Consider the following 21,884-nt stretch of genomic DNA (forward strand, 5'->3'; position numbering starts at 1 on the left):
TAGTCATTACTTACTATTATCATTAAACTACGTTAGTCATAACTTACTATTAGCGTTTATCTACTTTGGTCATTACATATTATTATCTTAAACCTCCACGAGTTATTATCGAAAGGGGAAACCGATGAGCTCGGGGGAAGTATTTGCATCGACTGTCGCCGTTATGTCCTTTTTGCCCTAGTGGAAACCAGCCTTTAAGAGCTTTAACAATTTAACGATATACGTTTTCGACAATACGACAAGTTCGCATTAACTTACGATGGACGACGTTACCTTTTTTGTATGAACGAATCTTTTCTCTGTCACACAGGAAAAATAAATTCCGTTTTAATACTTTATTGAAACAGGTCTGCTCGTAACTTCAAACAAAACTAACTCGGTTTGGAATTATTCACAAAAACGGGTCACTAAAATATTCAGTGGATTAATTAGCGATACAATCTACCTAATCTGATGAAAAATTGGTGAATAAGTAGATAAGTCCATAATGAAAAGGGATAATAAAGCTAAACCCTAAACAAATTTGAAGAAATTTAAAAACTTACTAATAGCTCGTACCGATAGGTCTTCGAGCGGATGAAAACGCAAAACTCGGACCAAATAGATCTTCGAGTGAATAATTAAATAAAATAAAATAAAATAAAAAAAAATAAAATAAAAAAAATAAAATAAAATAAAATAAAATAAAATAGCCAGAAAATCCAACGGTAGACCGGTTTCGTCCTATTTGGGACTCGTCAGTACCGTGCGTGAAATCTGGCTTGCGACTATAACACCGAATAGAGAAACTAAGCCTAAATATTAAAAATTTCAAAACGAGTTGCATAGCAACGGAAAGCCGAATAGGGGGAGAGTGGTGGAGATTATTATATACGTAATGTTAAGTTAAAAGGAACCACCTATGGACTGCATTGTACAGGATGAAAAATTGGTGAATAAGTAGATAAGTCCATAATGAAAAGGGATAATAAAGTTAAACCCTAAACAAATTTGAAGAAATTTAAAAACTTACTAATAGCTCGTACCGATAGGTCTTCGAGCGGATGAAAACGCGAAACTCGGACCAAATAGATCTTCGAGTGAATAATTAAATTAAATTAAATAAAATAAAATAAAATAAAATAAAATAAAATAGCCAGAAAATCCAACGGTAGACCGGTTTCGTCCTATTTGGGACTCGTCAGTACCGTGCGGGAAATCTGGCTTGCGACTATAACACCGAATAGAGAAACTAAGCCTAAATATTAAAAATTTCAAAACGAGTTGCATAGCAACGGAAAGCCGAATAGTGGGAGAGTGGTGGAGATTATTATATACGTAATGTTAAGTTAAAAGGAACCACCTATGGACTGCATTGTACAGGATGAAAAATTGGTGAATAAGTAGATAAGTCCATAATGAAAAGGGATAATAAAGCTAAACCCTAAACAAATTTGAAGAAATTTAAAAACTTACTAATAGCTCGTACCGATAGGTCTTCGAGCGGATGAAAACGCGAAACTCGGACCAAATAGATATTCGAGTGAATAATTAAATTAAATTAAATAAAATAAAATAAAATAAAATAAAATAGCCAGAAAATCCAACGGTAGACCGGTTTCGTCCTATTTGGGACTCGTCAGTACCGTGCGGGAAATCTGGCTTGCGACTATAACACCGAATAGAGAAACTAAGCCTAAATATAAAAAATTTCAAAACGAGTTGCATTTTATTTTATTTTATTTTATTTTATTTAATTTAATTTAATTATTCACTCGAAGATCTATTTGGTCCGAGTTTCGCGTTTTCATCCGCTCGAAGACCTATCGGTACGAGCTATTAGTAAGTTTTTAAATTTCTTCAAATTTGTTTAGGGTTTAGCTTTATTATCCCTTTTCATTATGGACTTATCTACTTATTCACCAATTTTTCATCCTGTACAATGCAGTCCATAGGTGGTTCCTTTTAACTTAACATTACGTATATAATAATCTCCACCACTCTCCCCCTATTCGGCTTTCCGTTGCTATGCAACTCGTTTTGAAATTTTTAATATTTAGGCTTAGTTTCTCTATTCGGTGTTATAGTCGCAAGCCAGATTTCCCGCACGGTACTGACGAGTCCCAAATAGGACGAAACCGGTCTACCGTTGGATTTTCTGGCTATTTTATTTTATTTAATTTAATTTAATTTAATTATTCACTCGAAGATCTATTTGGTCCGAGTTTCGCGTTTTCATCCGCTCGAAGACCTATCGGTACGAGCTATTAGTAAGTTTTTAAATTTCTTCAAATTTGTTTAGGGTTTAGCTTTATTATCCCTTTTCATTATGGACTTATCTACTTATTCACCAATTTTTCATCTTGTACAATGCAGTCCATAGGTGGTTCCTTTTAACTTACCTAATCTGAAGTTTCAAGTAATGAAAGTGCAATATGTGTAGTTACAAATGTTTATATGACTGTTAGATTTATTTATTTATTTAGTTATTTATTTAAGAGACATACCTACGAAGCTGGAACGACTTACATGTAGTCATCACGATATGTGCTTTAGCTGATTGATTGAATGATTAGCGCGATATTTTGCAGATATGTTAATGTACCTGCAATGCGTTAACCGACACCTTGTGAAATACCTTGTTTATATACATTATACAGAGATGCTAATATATTAATGGTAAGTTGCGAAAATCACAGTGCGCGTAAAACTCAGACATTATATAGTGACTAGTAAAACAATATAGCATAGTGAACAAGTTGGCCTGAACACAATATGTTGATATACGAAGCCCTCCTCACCTCAACGTCTTGCGCGCGTGCGCTGATTTCCCCTGGGGGGACGCGGATGAAAACATAGATTTAAGTGTTTTGCGCGGTTAATTTGAATTTGAAACATGGATTTGAGTGTTTTGACGTCATAGAATATTCGTTGTTAAAGTAACGTAGAATGGAAATATTTTTAAACTTTATTTTAATATCATTGTAGTACTTAAATATGCTTGGCACTTGAACCTATATCACGAGTATTTCTTAAAACGACTATTTATCTAAACTCTACTTTTAACGCGGCAAAATACAATTCCGATATTCAAATATTTAAAAATACTTAGTGAAAAGAGACTTTAACCGTTTTTAAAATTCACAATATATTTATTTAAAAAATCGAACGTTTCGGAGGAACTGTTCCTCCTTCTTCAGGGATTTTTAAAAGTCTGACAGTACGATGGTAAAACTTTGGGACGAAAAAATATTTATGCATACATATAGTGGAGGCTACTGTTCTTTAGCCGCGAGGGGTTTTTTCTCAAAGGCGAGTCGACCCCCGTCGAAGTGTTATATGCGCAACGAGCTCGATATCTTCGTTCGCGCTCGAGGCTACTATTGTCTGAATGGGTAGGTTCTGCGAGGGGAGGAATTGGTTTGTTGTGTGTGTGTGTGAGAGGGTGAGGACCATAAACACGTTTTAAAAAGTGGAGAAAACGTGTATAAGTTAAAGGGACCATCGTCACGGTTTAAACATTGCGCAGATTTATTTTTTAAATTTCGATGGATTCGCGTACCTTAAAATTTGTTTTATATAATTTTGGGTCGAGCTAGTATGTCTATTGAGTCCCACCTAGCATTATGGCCCCCAAAACACGAAGGTGTTCGCTAAGGGGGAGAACTATTGCACGGGTTGTTTATATTTTTGGGGCTCTTTACGCCTTTGATGAAATGGGCTACGCCATTGCCCCATGTAATAATCACCACAATCACGGCAGATTTTATAAATGATGGCCTTGTCGAGGAGGGCAGTTGGTTCTTTGTTATTACATAATAAAGCTGACAATTTGGGCGGTGGGTGATAAATAGGATCGAGACCTACTGATTTAACATTTTTGGCTATTTTCTGGAGATAAACCATGTTAAAAGGGGAAACATGCTGAGATGAAAGAAGGAGGAACAAGGGGAATCCCAAAATATTCCTCACTTCAATTTAAATGCACTTTTTGAAACTTAATACTTTCATATGCTACACTGCCGAAACGTTGGATTTTTTAAATATATATATTAAGATTTTTAAAACCGTTTAAAATCTCTTTTCATTTGGTTTTTCACAATGTGTTTTCTCTTCACTTCTAAAAATACTTAATTAAGTTAGTTTGTATGAAATACTTACTAATACCCGAACGATGGACTTTAGATTGGATAAGATTTGTAAATATCATTTCGAAACTAATAATTTTCACGCTTTATTTAAATCAAGCAAATTCATTTTTAAAAATGAAAGAAGTTAAACAATACACATGTAGTCAGAAAGATATTATAAAAACACTAAAATTAAAATAAAATGAAAAACTCTTTATTCAACTTTAATACGTTACGCTATTTAAGAAACGTAATTTTAGAAAACAGACATAACGTAAAACCAATGTGATGAAACAAAAATAATATTAAAACGACTTATATTTTCTTACACACGATTTTTCGGTACCACACATCGATTTTGTGAGATTTCACAACGGCGCAATTATTATGGTCACGGTGAAAATGACAATGTTTAGGAGCACTTATACAAAGAATGGTAGATAATTTAGGACAGTCTAAATCCTCGACGTTCTTGACGTTAACTCCTATGAAATCCGATAAAACTTTGGCCTTTACTAAACCTTTCCAAAAAAAATACTTTAACCGTTGTTCTTTTATATAATTCGCGAGGGCTCCTAGACTGTTGTAGTCTTCCTGTCCGTCGTCCCAACGGAGATCGCAAATGTTCCAATACAACCATCTACAATGCCATTTATCGTCTTCCGTAAGACTGGAATATGGATATGGTTGTTTAAAGGTCCAGACGTTATGCTTCTCCGTTTCCGCATCGTAAATAGCTAACTCTTTAATTATCATTTCTCCATTCACACGGGAAAAGTTTGCCCCCGATAAAACATGTCCTTTTCATTTTTAGAAATAAACTTGTTTTTAAAGAACTTAGAAAATGCAATTAAGACTTCGCTCTGAAAACACTGAAGCTTCCATCAGTCCAGTAACTTTATCATATGAAAATTTTTCATCAGGTCAATGGAACCCCCAAAAACATTTTCTACGTTATTAGTACTTTGCACAGCTATTCTGACTTGAACCGGGTTTTTTTAATGCTTGTTGAATTGAATGGATATCGGTTGGATAGAAAAAAATCTTATTCAAAAGCTGAAGTATATTTTATTATTTAACACCATCAATTAAAAACCACTTTGCCCAAGTCTGATAAGCTGAGTTTACTCGCTTCTTCAAATGTATTGAAATCCATATCGTTATAAATAATAAAACATAATTAATATTAAAAGTTCAGAAATGCTTATTTTATTTCGTTTAACAGCTTTCATTTTTAAAAATGTTATTGCTTGACTTAAATAAAGCGTGAAAAAACAATTGCTAAGACTAAATTTCTAACTCTAATAACTTGTAAATCAATTATACAATTATCTATTCATAAGTGTTAGAGACTTTATTACAGTGAAATAAAAACATGTAGAAATGTATATGGAATAAATTTAAGAAAACTCAAACATTTGACCGACATACCTTTTCTGGTTTCAATCAACAATTTTATTATTCTCTCTTTTCATTTTTTTATACAGCCATTTGTTTTTATATAGATAACCTGAGGACGGCTATAATATGAACATATACCAAAAAAAATCGGGAATTAAACACAAACAACCTTAAGTTTACTATTTTTATATTCACACGTCCTCAATTATGCTAATTTTATATTAACATTTCTACTATACATATTTCATAATTAATATTTACATAAATAATTATTTTTTATATAAAATCGTACAATTCTATCAGAACTTAAACCGTAAGATTCAGGCATATAATTTCCAAAAACACAAACTACATTTGGAGTACTAATATTTATACTCACACAATTATATTTCGTACTAACAATTTCACCATCTTTTACACTTTCAAATACTGCTAAGTGTTCGTCGCATATTTTTATACTTCTCAAGGTGTTAAAGAAAAAGTGGTTCACACCAGAGCAAACTTTTTTCAATTGAAAAAGCATTTCACTCCCCGAAACTGTCACTTGCTGACAATGTACAAAGTCGGGCTTACGGGATTTCAAGTAATTTAACATCCACGATTTTCCTTCATTTCCATCTTTTCCTATTACAAATATTATTTTTCTATCTGAGAGAATTAAATGTTCCAATAAACTTTTCTGCCATGGTCTAAGTTCTATATCTTTGTTTATTCGTTTAGGGGTTTTCATTTGTTCCACCCAAGCACTTGTCAAATTTCCAAAAAGATGCGATGGTAGTCCCGATCGAGCAACGGCTTCTGCGCGGACTCGTTGTTTATCAATTTCCGCTTCTACTTTACCTAAGTTTACTTTGTGAGGGCTTAGACTGCACCGTCTAATATGCCGACTCAGTTGTGATTTAAACGATTTATTGCATGTTGTACACGATGTACGTTTACATTTATGGGTTCTTAATTTATAGCCACGTATTCGTTTTTCGCAACTTGGACACTGAATATATTTGTTTCGACCCATTTGGATTATATTCGAAGAAGACAAACACATACGTTTTACTCGAACCGAGTCTATTCATAAACTGTTCTCGATTTTTGAGGGATCTCCGTATATAAAGTATAAAATGTGGGTTCTGAGGGTAGAAATAATATCAGCCCTATTTTGATTTTCTTCCAAGTTAAGTGTTTCAGATAACGTTTACTTATTCAGCACCTTCATTTGATATAACCCTGTATCTTCCAACAATTCAGTTTTATGTTATGTATAATTCCCTTATTCATTACATCATTCCAAATTTAGCCCAATTCATTCACTGACGTTGGTCTTCTGAAATGGATATTCCAATAAAAACCTTTTCTTATATCTTCGCTTCTGTTTAATCTGAATGTTGTCAATATAAAAAACATCATATGCTTTATTTAAATATAAAGAATAAACACTGGTTGGGTTAAGGCTAGAGTGAAATGGAATAATTAAGTAAATAGACATAAATTTTAGATCGCCTTTCCTCCAAAATATCTAATAGCGCTAGTACATTCTCGATAAATATACAAGTTCTTGTGAATAAGAGACGTTTTTTATCAAATAATCATAGACAAAAAACTTTGCTCAACGAAAAACTAAATAACGATAAATAATGTACAATTAATTTATTAAATAACGAGAAAATGTCTTAAGGTAATAAAAAAATAAAACAAGCGATTAACTAATCATTAAAAATATAATATTATCAATTTGATGATTGTTTCAGGATATCGATTATGATCAATGTTTGTACTAGAGTGATCATACCCAAAATGAGGTTAAATGAAATAATTAAGTAAACAAGCATAAATTTTAGATCGCCTTTCATCCAAAATATCTAATAGCTCTAGTACATTCTAGATAATTATACAAGTTCTTGGAAATAAGAGACTTTTTTCAAAGATAAGCAAATTTTGAAGCTTATTGTCATTGGTTCCATAACAAAAACCGCATTGTAACGTAATAATGGTTACATCTATCTGTAAACTTATCAAGATAAGAAATGGTATATCACTATATAACGATCATTGATAATAAATTTCTAATCGTAAAACGCTAAACAAGGTTATTTTTTTTACTGTTTTGGTATTTATATTGTCAATACACACCCTCAAATTTGCTATATTATATTTATGGTATGTACTTGAGCCAATAATGGTATTTAAAATAGCTTAATATAGAAGTAAACACATTACGTAAAGCATATAAAGCATAATTATTTATATATCTTATTAATTAACTATTAATAAGGTTATTTTTTTACTTTATAAAAATTAATTATGAAGAGAGTTCTTAGTTAAAGAAGATTCGAATGCGACTGTGGGGTGTGGTGGTGTGGGAAGTCGCTGTCCCTCGTATGTCAGACGATACTGCGGCTAGACACTACAAATACGTGAGTTAGAACTTTTAATTATGGGGAAAAAAAGCCAATTTCTAGCGATTGGGAGCAATAATAAAACCTTATAATTTGTATACACTCTGCTCTTTTTTTCCAAAACACTTTTACCGATGACCACCCGCTATTTTACGGTACCCTTTTACAACCCTTAGGGGCCCGAAAGTGTTTGAAAGTGTTTGTCGGCGAAAACCCATTGAACTATTTATTACCAACTCGAAAGACAGGTGCCCGACATTAACTATGACGGATAGGTTTTGACGAACTTATTTAACGGTTTATAGCGGTTTGCATAACATCGTGTCAGTCCACACCAACTGCCGAATAGCGACATCATCTAACCTTTTGACCTGCCGAATATGTACGCAAAATGGGGGGGAATGCTTACCCCCACAGGGGCCCGTTTCACCACCGTTTCCCCCCGCCCGCAGGGGCCCCTGTCGGCATACACACTCACTTATCTCTTAAATATTTTATTTGGCGAAATATTTTTCTACCACGGTTGGCGCTAGTGACGGTACGTAGCCCCTACAGATATTTCGTGGGCTTTACCTCATTACACAGGAGTACCTACGGAAAGGGAAAAATATCAAGTTTTCGTATCGATCGATCTCGGTTCTTTATGATATCTAAATTAATTAATTGTCGCTTTGTTATAAATTCATAAACAATTTAATTTTTGAAAAGTGCGAACAATCTAAGCAAACCTAAAATAATTAAGAGCCAAAAGGCAAAACTACGGTCAGTTATATTCCTTTATTAATTCTAGTACAAAATTTGTATTTCAGTTCAAATAAATATTTGAGAAACTTAAATTTAATGTTCGCTAATTAATTATCAATATAAAAAAATTAATTTCTTTAAAATTCGCACGTGTAAAAACGAAACAAAAATGAAAGCAATCCCAGTTAGCTTGTAAGTTTCAATTTCCCGCTGTCTCCTATAAATTAGGCTACACCTCGGTACTTCTATGTATTGGGGGAGCGCCCATCAGTATCTGATGGGGCCACACCGTGTCGGGCGCGCCATCTATTTACCACTTTTTCTTTAGCCAAACTCTCCTATGGTGGAATTGCTAAGTGATCGAACCATCTCTCTACAACCCTGACTGAAGAAGGTACAGTTTTTGGTCAATGAAAAAAGTAAAATTAGAAGAAAATATGAAAAACCTAAAACAAATCAAATCCCCATAAAAGATAATGTTAAAAATAAAACTTGTTTGGCCCTGTATTTTTTCCAAAAATATCTGATCAAATTTTTAATTGTTTTAAGAAAAGTGATGTAAAAATCCCGTCAAAACCCCAGAAACAATTAAAAAATAAGTTCAATAATAAGAAAGACCGCATAAAGGACAATAACAAACAGGGGATTTATGAAATTCGGTGCAAAGTTTGTGATCAAACAAAGCGCAATTTTAAAAGAGACTGACCGAACACAAAGGTCACTTAAACAGTTGTGAGTGGAATAAATCGGCCGTCGGTTATCATCATTAAACAAGTTGGCAAGCCAAAATATACCTCTCCTCGGAAGAATGGTCCCTAGTGGTATTAATTTCTCGACACGACCCCCAAAGATATCTCCGTAATTCAGAGTTATTTACGAAAAACGTATTCTCGGTTCAAACCCTGCCCGGTATAAAATTTTAATTTTAATTTAAATAATTGAGACGAAACAATCGAGTTTAATTTATTCAGAATATTATAAATTAAGTAGTTACAACAGCGAGTTAGACTTACTAAAACAATGCACAATTGAAATTAACCCTTTTTACAGTACATGTTTATCAGTTGAATATAATACTAAGCAAATTTTAATGAAAGAAATATCTACAGATGGTAATTGTATTTTTCTCGCTTACGAAATACTTGCCGCATCTTTAACGCTCATTTTATTTCAACACTCGTAGACTTCCAGTTGACGTTGTGACACATACCGCATGAAAAAGACCAATGCCGTCCAATTTCCAATATCATATAATGACACACCCAGGAAATCATTGACCGCGTTAGAAATCGTAGATATCCAAATATCCACACCAAATATATTTACAAGAAGCAAAAACCTTACCATCAACAAAGCACAGAGAGCCACTTGACTAACCGCCAGCTCTTAAAGCAATAAACGTTAAATTATCGTCTTTGAATTAACACAACTATATATAGGTCATTAATAATACCCGTAAATAAATAACAAAAAACTAACACAGGGTCTACCCTTTAACCCTCTTATCTCGGCTGACTGCGCTAAAACAAGATTTAACCTTTAAAATTTCATTCGTAAAAAAACCAGATTAGGCCTTCATAAATTCATTAATAAAAAAAGACTTTATTACCTATTATGCTTACGATGCGTGTCTTAATTTTACTGAACCTAAGCAGCTATCGGTGGTTCTGTGGTAGAGCGCTCGACTGCCAAGCCGAATGGTCTGGGTTCGATACCTGGGTGGCGTATTTGTTTTTAATCAATAGAGAAACGCTAAATTAGAATTTCTTCGATGCAATAATTTCAATTTCAATTCTATTTCAATTAAACCAAAATTTCGTAATCTATTAAGTACGCTTCCGATAAAGCTGAAGGTCTAATTTTCAATAAGGCGTAACAAGTGTCGGTGGTTCCGTGGTAGAACGTCCGCCTATCAAGCAGGAGGTCTCGGGTTCAAATCCCGCCCGATGCGATCGCAAATTGATACTAAGACGAATACCGTGTACAACTGGTGGAAACCCTGCCATTGGACGTTGAGAGGTAGCATTACACTCAGCACTCGGTCCGTCCCAAAGTCATTAAGAAGAAGTTGGAGAGAAAACGCCCATATAAACACAACCGACTCAACATGCACAACCATCAGAACACAAACACAACAACCTACGCATAAGCATTACAAAAACGTAATACACCAAACCGTCACGACGGTGAGCGAAAAAACACCATCCAAACCAAACCGCAAATGAATCCGTTAACGCTCACCGTCGCACGGTAGTTTTGCCAACCCTTCGAGAAACTGCGAACGCAGTGATTACACTTTGCACCGAAAATTCGAACGCGTTCGCAGGCCTGAGAGACAGACCCACTGACAGACACGGTGGTTGTATAACCCCTCCTAGGGGACTTTGTCCCCTCGAAGAGGTAAAAACTGGCCCCGAAATAGATTTTCAACAATCTAAAATTATAGCTCAACCGAATACGTACGCACAACGTAATATACGGGAGAGTATTGAAATTACGAAACGTAAAAATACTTTGATGAATTTTGACGACGGTCCTTAGCTTAGTTTCGCATGGAAAATATTATTTAATGGCTAGATAGGGTCATTTGTTGTTTTTTGGTTTTTTATCCCCCCCCCCCTAACATAATCCATATAAACAAGTGTAATCTTGTTAGTCTTGATGATGGCACTAACACTGCCGAAACTGGTCATCAAAAACTATTTTAAATGTTTTTAAATAAAAGACTCTCTTTACTTACGCAATAATTCGAGTTGTTTTATTTGTTTTATTATCTAACGGCGTAAGGCTAGAACCATATTATTTTATTATTATTCAACCATAGTATGGAATAGCTGAACATTTGAAGACCATAGTATGGCAAAGCTCAAAATTGAAGACGATAGTAAAACATTTAGAGACCACAGTTAAACATTTGGAGACCATAGTTCAACATTTGAAGAATGTTAAACGTATATGCATGGCGTGTAATCATAGCCAGTATATGTACAAATAAATCGCGAAAAGCATTCTCAATTTTAAAAATTAATGACTTTATACTTTAATACATTTTCAATAGCCGTTAAATTACCTGATATTAAGAACTTTCCACATTTATTTAAAATATTCACTTACAAGCATCACAGCTTCTTTTTGCTGTTGTGACTACTAGAATGCAAGTAAAAGTGTCACATTTCTAACGATAAACTATCCATTTAGAAAATTAACACTGCTTCTTTCGTAGGCTTGAGGCCGCGAGAGAGATAAGGGAGTGCGTATGCCGATAAGGGGCACCTGCGGGCGGGGGAAACGGGCCCCTATAGGGGCCCCCCTTTTGCGGCAATATTCGGCGGGGTCAAAAGGTTAGCTGATTTACGAGGTCAATAGGTTATCTGCCCCTATGGACACGATGCAAACAGCCGTTAAAAGAGGGTGAAACAGGCCCCTATAGGGCCCACATTTTTTTTTAAATAATTCAATTAACTTATAACATCAATATTGTCACTGCAAATTTTGAAAGCTCTGTGTATTAAAGTCTTATAAAAGCCAATTTTTTTATAGTAGGGGTTACACGATTTATTATGTGGAAAGAGACTAACACTAAATGGTTTTCTATAAACACTTGCTTTGAAACGGTTTTCATTATGAATTTAAGTTATTAACACATCTAAAAAACTTATTTTATTGTTTTTTTCTTTTTCTACTGTAAATTTTATGTCGGGATGTATTTGGTTGAGGTGGTTGAAAAAAATGTCATCGTTATTGTTATCTTCTGGAAATAGCGTGAAGGTGTCATCTACATATCGGGTATATAGATTCGGTGTGACAACTGAGGTCGATAGAGCTCTTATTTCTAAGTCATGCATGAACACATCGCAAAAAATTGGGGACAGTGGACTACCCATACTTAGTCCGTTACACTGTTTGTAGAACTTTTTGTCATAGGTGAAATAAGTGTTATTTACACAAAAGTTGGTTAAATTTATAATGTCGTCACACTCTTCAGCTAGATAAAAGGGTTTGAGTCTTTCTTTTAGGATATTAAGTGTTTCGTTTACAGGCACTTTTGTAAATAATGATACTACGTCAAACGATATAATTTTTTGTTTATCGATTTTTAATGATTTTAGTTTTTCAGTAAATTCAGTGTTACTTTTACATACATGATTATATTCAGTTTTTAATATATTTAATTTTCCAGCTAAATATTTTTCAATTTTGTACGTCGGGCTGTTAATTTTTTATATAATTGGTCGAAATTTAAATTCTTTTTTATGAGTTTTAAGAAGAGCATAGAATCTGGGGGACCTTTTCTTTTTCTCTGTTAATGAACATGAATTGCGAAGCCGTTGTTAGACAATTTTCAAATTTATCATAACGATTGCCGAATTTCTCAAACGGGGAAAGGGTTTATGTTTAAAGGGGGTTTAGAAAACAAGGGCTAATATTTTCCAATCTTGACACCCTAAAAGTTGTGGCTGAAGAAACGCGGCAGAGATAAGGGAGTGCGTATGCCGATAAGGGGCACCTGCGGGCGGGGGAAACGGGCCCCTATAGGGGCCCCCCTTTTGCGGCAATATTCGGCGGGGTCAAAAGGTTAGCTGATTTACGAGGTCAATAGGTTATCTGCCCCTATGGACACGATGCAAACAGCCGTTAAAAGAGGGTGAAACAGGCCCCTATAGGGCCCCCATTTTGCGTACATTTTCGGCGGGGTCAAAAGGTTAGCTGTTTTACGAGGTTGATTTACGATGTTAGGTCAATAGGTTATCTGCCCCTATGGTGGTGACACGATGTTATGCAAACAGCCGGCCCGTCATAGTTAATAGCTGGAGGCACCCCATTTTAGGTCAAAAGGTTAGCTGATTTACGATGTTATAACCCATAAAACCCAGGTGCTAACCCATTATAGGTCAATAGGTTATCTGCCCCTATGGCGGTGACATGATGTTATGCAAACAGCCGGCCCGTCATAGTTAATAGCTGGAGGCACCCCCATTTTAGGTCAAAAGGTTAGATGATTTACGATGTTATAACCCATAAAACCCAGGTGTTAACCCATTTTAGGTCAATAGGTTATCTGCCCCTATTCGGCAGGCGGTGTGGACTGACACGATGTTATGCAAACAGCCTACCCGTCATAGTGAATGTCTGGCACCTGTCTTTCGAGTTGGTAATAAATAGTTCAATGGGTTTTCGCCGACAAACACTTTCAAACACTTTCGGGCCCCTAAGGGTTGTAAAAGGGTACCGTAAAATAGCGGGTGGTCATCGGTAAAAGTGTTTTGGAAAAAAAGAGCAGAGTGTATACAAATTATAAGGTTTTATTATTGCTCCCAATCGCTAGAAATTGGCTTTTTTTTCCCATTCACTATAAATCGCAGCAGTTTGCCAGAATTAGTTTTATCTCTCCGAAATAATTAATGTACCCAAAATTGGACCGCCAGTTTATTATTCTTTTTAGGGGGATCTCTATGGGCGTTTAACATTACAATAAAGCTAAAAGGTCCAGTTTGGGGTACATTTGGTCCGAAATGGGGTACATAGGGGCGAAAATGGTGACTTTGGTCGTTTTTAGGGTACATTTGGTCCATTTGGGTCCATTTTAGGGTACATCCGAATTGCAATTGGAAAAACGAAGAGCCGTAATTTGTTCCACTCATCCCTAAACTCCTTAAATTTATTGCTATAATTTATTTATCGCTGGCGAACCCTAGAATATAATTAATAAGGAAAAGTTATTTAAATTTAATTTAGAACTTTTGTTTACATGATTACGACTAATCCGATATGATATATAATCCGTTTAAATCGTAATTTATCTATATAATTGTAATTAATTCGACATTTTAAAGGGTTGAAACGAACTACCTTCTGCAACTTGTATAAATAATTTAATTAAAAGTTCTAACTCACGTATTTGTAGTGTCTAGCCGCAGTATCGTCTGACATACGAGGGACAGCGACTTCCCACCCCACCACACCCCACAGTCGCATTCGAATCTTCTTTAACTAAGAACTCTCTGCATAATTAATTTTTATAAAGTAAAAAAATAACCTTATTAATAGTTAATTAATAAGATATATAAATAATTATGCTTTATATGCTTTACGTAATGTGTTTACTTCTATATTAAGCTATTTTAAATACCATTATTGGGCTCAAGTACATACCATAAATATAATATAGCAAATTTGAGGGTGTGTATTGACAATATAAATACCAAAACAGTAAAAAAAAATAACCTTGTTTAGCGTTTTTCGATTAGAAATTTATTATCAATGATCGTTATATAGTGATATACCATTTCTTATCTTGATAAGTTTACAGATAGAGGTAACCATTATTACGTTACAATGCGGTTTTTGTTATGGAACCAATGACAATAAGCTTTAAAATTTGCTTATCTTTGAAAAAAGTCTCTTATTTCCAAGAACTATCTTATCGTGTGTAGATGCTCTAGAATTTTTAAAGAGGAAATGGCTGTGCGATATAATATTATTTTGGCGTATTTCAATAGGTTTTTCTATAAAATGTTCAACGGCCGGTCTCCGTCACGCAACGCCAACTTCACTAATAAAAGTTGCCAGTACTTTTTTATTTCCTCTTGGCCATCGAAATCTCATATGTATCTAGAATGCTGCCGCCGACGGCCGAGCTTGTCGCCAGTTCGTTTTGAACCTTCAGCCAATGAGAGGCCGTAGAGTGGTTCCACCAAGGAGGATAATAATTCTCCTTGGTAAATATAATAAAATAGAAACTTACTTTTTTTTCTCTTTGACGGTACAAACAGAAACAATATTTCCATCAACGCGACTTCCCACCCCACCACACCCCACAGTCGCATTCGAATCTTCTTTAACTAAGAACTCTCTGCATAATTAATTTTTATAAAGTAAAAAAATAACCTTATTAATAGTTAATTAATAAGCTATATAAATAATTATGCTTTATATGCTTTACGTAATGTGTTTACTTCTATATTAAGCTATTTTAAATACCATTATTGTCTCAAGTACATACCATAAATATAATATAGCAAATTTGAGTGTGTGTGTTGACAATATAAATACCAAAACAGTAAAAAAAAATAACCTTGTTTAGCGTTTTACGATTAGAAATTTATTATCAATGATCGTTATATAGTGATATACCATTTCTTATCTTGATAAGTTTACAGATAGATGTAACCATTATTACGTTACAATGCGGTTTTTATTATGGAACCAATGACAATAAGCTTTAAAATTTGCTTATCTTTGAAAAAAGTCTCTTATTTCCAAGAACTTGTATAATTATCTAGAATGTACTAGAGCTATTAGATATTTTGGATGAAAGGCGATCTAAAATTTATGCTTGTTTACTTAATTATTTCATTTAACCTCATTTTGGGTATGATCACTCTAGTACAAACATTGATCATAATCGATATCCTGAAACAATCATCAAATTGATAATATTATATTTTTAATGATTAATTAATCGCTTGTTTTATTTTTTATTACCTTAAGACATTTTCTCGTTATTTAATAAATTAATTGTACATTATTTATCGTTATTTAGTTTTTTGTCTATGATTATTTGATAAAAAACATCTCTTATTCACAAGAACTTGTATATTTATCGAGAATGTACTAGCGCTATTAGATATTTTGGAGGAAAGGCGATCTAAAATTTATGTCTATTTACTTAATTATTCCATTTCACTCTAGCCTTAACCCAACCAGTGTTTATACTTTATATTTAAATAAAGCATATGATGTTTTTTATATTGACAATATTCCGATTAAACAGAAGCGAAGATATAAGAAAAGGTTTTTATTGGAATATCCATTTCAGAAGACCAACGTCAGTGAATGAATTGGGCTAAATTTGGAATGATGTAATGAATAAGGGAATTATACATAACATAAAACTGAATTGTTGGAAGATACAGGGTTATATCAAATGAAGGTGCTGAATAAGTAAACGTTATCTGAAACACTTAACTTGGAAGAAAATCAAAATAGGGCTGATATTATTTCTACCCTCAGAACCCACATTTTATACTTTATATACGGAGATCCCTCAAAAATCGAGAACAGTTTATGAATAGACTCGGTTCGAGTAAAACGTATGTGTTTGTCTTCTTCGAATATAATCCAAATGGGTCGAAACAAATATATTCAGTGTCCAAGTTGCGAGAAACGAATACGTGGCTATAGATTAAGAACCCATAAATGTAAACGTACATCGTGTACAACATGCAATAAATCGTTTAAATCACAACTGAGTCGGCATATTAGACGGTGCAGTCTAAGCCCTCACAAAGTAAACTTGGGTAAAGTAGAAGCGGAAATTGATAAACAACGAGTCCGCGCAGAAGCCGTTGCTCGATCGGGACTACCATCGCATCTTTTTGGAAATTTGACAAGTGCTTGGGTGGAACAAATGAAAACCCCTAAACGAATAAACAAAGATATAGAACTTAGACCATGGCAGAAAAGTTTATTGGAACATTTAATTCTCTCAGACCGAAAAATAATATTTGTAATAGGAAAAGATGGAAATGAAGGAAAATCGTGGATGTTAAATTACTTGAAATCCCGTAACCCCGACTTTGTACATTGTCAGCAAGTGACAGTTTCGGGGAGTGAAATGCTTTTTCAATTGAAAAAAGTTTGCTCTGGTGTGAACCACTTTTTCTTTAACACCTTGAGAAGTATAAAAATATGCGACGAACACTTGGCAGTATTTGAAAGTTTAAAAGATGGTGAAATTGTTAGTACGAAATATAATTGTGTGAGTATAAATATTAGTACTCCAAATGTAGTTTGTGTTTTTGGAAATTATATGCCTGAATCTTACGGTTTAAGTTCTGATAGAATTGTACGATTTTATATAAAAAATAATTATTTATGTAAAAATTAATTATGAAATATGTATAGTAGAAATGTTAATATAAAATTTGCATAATTGAGGACGTGTGAATATAAAAATAGTAAACTTAAGGTTGTTTGTGTTTAATTCCCGATTTTTTTGGTATATGTTCATATTATAGCCGTCCTCAGGTTATCTATATAAAAACAAATGGTTGTACAAAAAAATGAAAAGAAAGAATAATAAAATTGTTGATTTAAACCAGAAAAGGTATGTCGGTCAAATGTTTGAGTTTTCTTAAATTTATTTCATATACATTTCTACATGTTTTAATTTCACTGTAATAAAGTCTCTAACACTTATGAATAGATAATTGTATAATTGATTTACAAGTTATTAGAGTTAGAAATTTAGTCTTAGCAATTGTTTTTTCACGCTTTATTTAAGTCAAGCAATAACATTTTTAAAAATGAAAGCTGTTAAACGAAATAAAATAAGCATTTCTGAACTTTTTATATTAATTATGTTTTATTATTTATAACGATATGGATTTCAATACATTTGAAGAAGCGAGTAAACTCAGCTTATCAGACTTGGGCAAAGTGGTTTTTAATTGATGGTGTTATATAATAAAATATACTTCAGCTTTTGAATAAGATTTTTTTCTATCCAACCGATATCCTTTATATAAAAACTGAAGTAATTTATCCATTCAATTCAACAAGCATTAAAAAACCCGGTTCAAGTCAGAATAGCTGTGCAAAGTACTAATAACGTAGAAAATGTTTTGGGGGTTCCATTGACCTGATGAAAAATTTTCATAAGATAAAGTTACTGGACTGATGGAAGCTTCAGTGTTTTCAGAGCGAAGTCTTAATTGCATATTCTAAGTTTTTTTAAAAACAAGTTTATTTCTAAAAATGAAAAGGACATGTTTTATCGGGGGCAAACTTTTTCCGTGTGAATGGAGAAATGATAATTAAAGAGTTAGCTATTTACGATACGGAAACGGAGAAGCATAACGTCTGGACCTTTAAACCACCATATCCATATTCCAGTCTTACGGAAGACGATAAATGGCATTGTAGATGGTTGTATTGGAACATTTGTGATCTCCGTTGGGACGACGGACAGGAAGACTACAACAGCCTAGGAGCCATCGCGAATTATATAAAAGAACAAGGGTTAAAGTTTTTTTTGGAAAGGTTTAGTAAAGGCCAAAGTTTTATCGGATTTCATAGGAGTTAACGTCAAGAACGTCGAGGATTTAGACTGTCCTACCATTCTTTGTATAAGTGCTCCTAAACATTGTCATTTTCACCGTGACCCTAATAATTTCGCCGTTGTGAAATCTCACAAAATCGCTGTGTGGTACCGAAAAATCGTGTGTAAGAAAATATAAGTCGTTTTAAGATTATTTTTGCTACTTTTTCATCACATTGGTTTTACGTTATGTCTGTTTTCTAAAATTACGTTTCTTAAATAGCGTAACGTATTAAAGTTGAATAAAGAGTTTTTCATTTTATTTTAATTTTAGTGTTTTTATAATATCTTTCTGACTACATGTGTATTGTTTAACTTCTTTCATTTTTAAAAATGAAATTGCTTGATTTAAATAAAGCGTGAAAATTATTAGTTTCGAAATGATATTTACAAATCTTATCCAATCTAAAGTCCATCGTTCGGGTATTAGTAAGTATTTCATACAAACTAACTTAATTAAGTATTTTTAGAAGTGAAGAGAAAACACATTGTGAAAAACCAAATGAAAAGAGACTTTAAACGGTTTTAAAAATCTTAATATATATATTTAAAAAATCCAACGTTTCGGCAGTGTAGCATATGAAAGTATTGAGTTTCAAAAAGTGCATTTAAATTGAAGTGAGGCCTATTTTGGGATTCCCCTTGTTCCTCCTTCTTTCATCTCAGCATGTTTCCCCTTTTATCATGGTTTCTCTCCAAAAAATAGCCAAAAATCTTAAATCAGTAGGTCTCGATCCTATTTATCACCCACCGCCCAAATTGTCAGCTTTATTATGTAATAACAAAGAACCAACAAGGCCATCATTTATAAAATCTCCCGTGTTTGTGGTGATTATTACATGGGGGGGGGGGGGCAATGCCGTAGCCCATTTCATCAAAGGCGTAAAGAGCCCCAGAATTATAAACAACCCGTACAATAATTCTCCCCCTTAGCGAACACCTTCGTGTTTTTGGTGCCATAATGCTAGATGGGACTCAATAGACATACTAGCTCAACCCAAAATTACATAAAACTCATTTCAATGTACGCGAATCCATCGAAATTTAAAAAAATAAATCTGCGCAATGTTTAAACCGTGACGATGGTTCCCTTTAACGTAGCCACGTTTTCTCCACTTTTTAAAACGTGTTTATGGTCCTCACCCTCTCACACACACACACACACAACAAACCAATTCATCCTCTCGCAGAATCCACCATTCCGACATAAAAGCCTCGAGCGCGAACGAAGATATCGAGCCCATATAACACTTCTACGGGGGTCGACTCGCCTTTGAGAAAAAACGCTCGCGGCTAAAGAACAGTAGCCTCCACTATATGTATGCATAAATATTTTTTCGTCCCAAAGTTTTACCATCGTACTGTCAGACTTGTAAAAATCCCATGAAGAAGGAGGAACAGTTCCTCCGAAACGTTCGATTTTTTAAATAAATATATTGTGAATTTTAAAAACGGTTAAAGTCTCTTTTCACTAAGTATTTTTAAATATTTGAATATCGGAATTGTATTTCGTTGCGTTAAAAGTAGAGTTTAGATGTATAGTCGTTTTAAGAAATACTCGTGATATAGGTTCAAGTGCCAAGCATATTTAAGTACTACAATGATATTAAAATAAAGTTTAAAAATATTTCCATTCTACGTTACTTTAACAAAGAATATTCTATGACGTCAAAACACACAAATCCATGTTTCAAAGTCAAATTAACCGCGCAAAACACTTAAATCTATGTTTTCATTTGATTTTTAAATTAACCGCGACGCGCCCCCAGACCGCGCCCCCCCGAGAAATCCGCGCCCCAGACCGCGTCTCCCCAGGGGAAATCAGGGCACGCGCGCAAGACGGCGAGGTGGGGAGGGTAGCATGTCTTATGGGAAACCAAAGTCATTTTAAAATTTGTTTCAGCTTCAATTTTAAATATATATATAATTAAACAAAATAAAAGAAAGAAATAAAAAATGTAAAAAACATAGTTTGAAATTATGGTCGTTGTCGGAATTCGCGAACATATCGGGTCCTCTAGCTAAGCGCGATTCCACCTTTGAGGTCGGGGATGGTTAACTTTTATGCACTAGATAAAGCTCTCAAAATTATTCGTAAAACGTTTTGATCAAGTAATTTATATTTCTGTATTATCCGATTACGCGCACCGCCCAGGTTATGACTTTTTACGCGTTCTATCTGTTTGTATTTGGATTTTTTAGCCATTTCTATCTGGGTTGAAAAGGAACGAGTGGGCTCGAAAAAGCTTCCCCAATATTCTTTTTAATAAAAGTTTATTTTAAACCATGAAGTATCTGTCTCTATAGTATATTAATTACTATTTACTAGTTTAAATTAACCATGGTTAAATATTGCGTTTAGTCATTACTTACTATTATCATTAAACTACGTTAGTCAAAACTTACTATTAGCGTTTAGCTACTTTAGTCATTACATATTATTATCTTAAACCTCCACGAGTTATTATCGAAAGGGGAAAACCGATGAGCTCCGGGAAGTATTTGCGTCGACGTCGCCGGTATGTCCTTTTTGCCCTAGCGGAAACCAACTTTTAAAAGCTTTAACAATTTAACGGTATACGTTTTCGACAATAAGGCAAGTTCGTATTAACTTACGATGGACGACGTTACCTTTTTTGGTATGAACGAATCTTTTCTCTGTCACACAGGAAAAATAAATTCCGTTTTAATACTTTATTGAAACAGGTCTGCTCGTAACTTCAAACAAAAACTAACTCGGCTTGGAATTATTCACAAAAACGGGATACTAAAATATTCAGTGGATTAATTAGCGAGACAATCTAACTAATCTGAAGTTTCAAGTAATGAAAGTGCCCTATGTGTAGTTACAAATGTTTTTATGACGGTTAGATTTATTTATTTATTTAGTTATTTATTTAAGAGACATACCTACGAAGCCGGAACGACTTACATGTAGTCATCACGATATGTGGTTTAGCTGATTGATTGAATGATTAGCGCGATATTTTGCAGCGATGTTAATGTAACTGCAAGGCGTTAACCGACGCCTTGTGAAATACCTTGTTTATATACATTATACAGAGATGCTAATATATTAATGGTAAGTTGCGAAAATCACAGTGCGCGTAAAACTCAGACATTATATAGTGACTA

General features: G+C 33.9%; 1 non-coding gene across 1 annotated transcript; it reads left to right on the forward strand.

The window, feature by feature from the left end:
* The first annotated feature begins 10,526 nt into the window (after positions 1-10,526).
* On the forward strand, positions 10,527-10,598 carry TRNAD-AUC (transfer RNA aspartic acid (anticodon AUC)). The gene has a single exon. It is a non-coding gene; the product is annotated as a tRNA-Asp (tRNA).
* Positions 10,599-21,884: the final 11,286 nt, after the last annotated feature.

This window comes from Leiobunum rupestre, chromosome 4 (genome assembly GCF_980474605.1).
Source record: "Leiobunum rupestre chromosome 4, qqLeiRupe1.1.hap1, whole genome shotgun sequence".
NCBI lineage: Eukaryota > Metazoa > Arthropoda > Arachnida > Opiliones > Sclerosomatidae > Leiobunum > Leiobunum rupestre.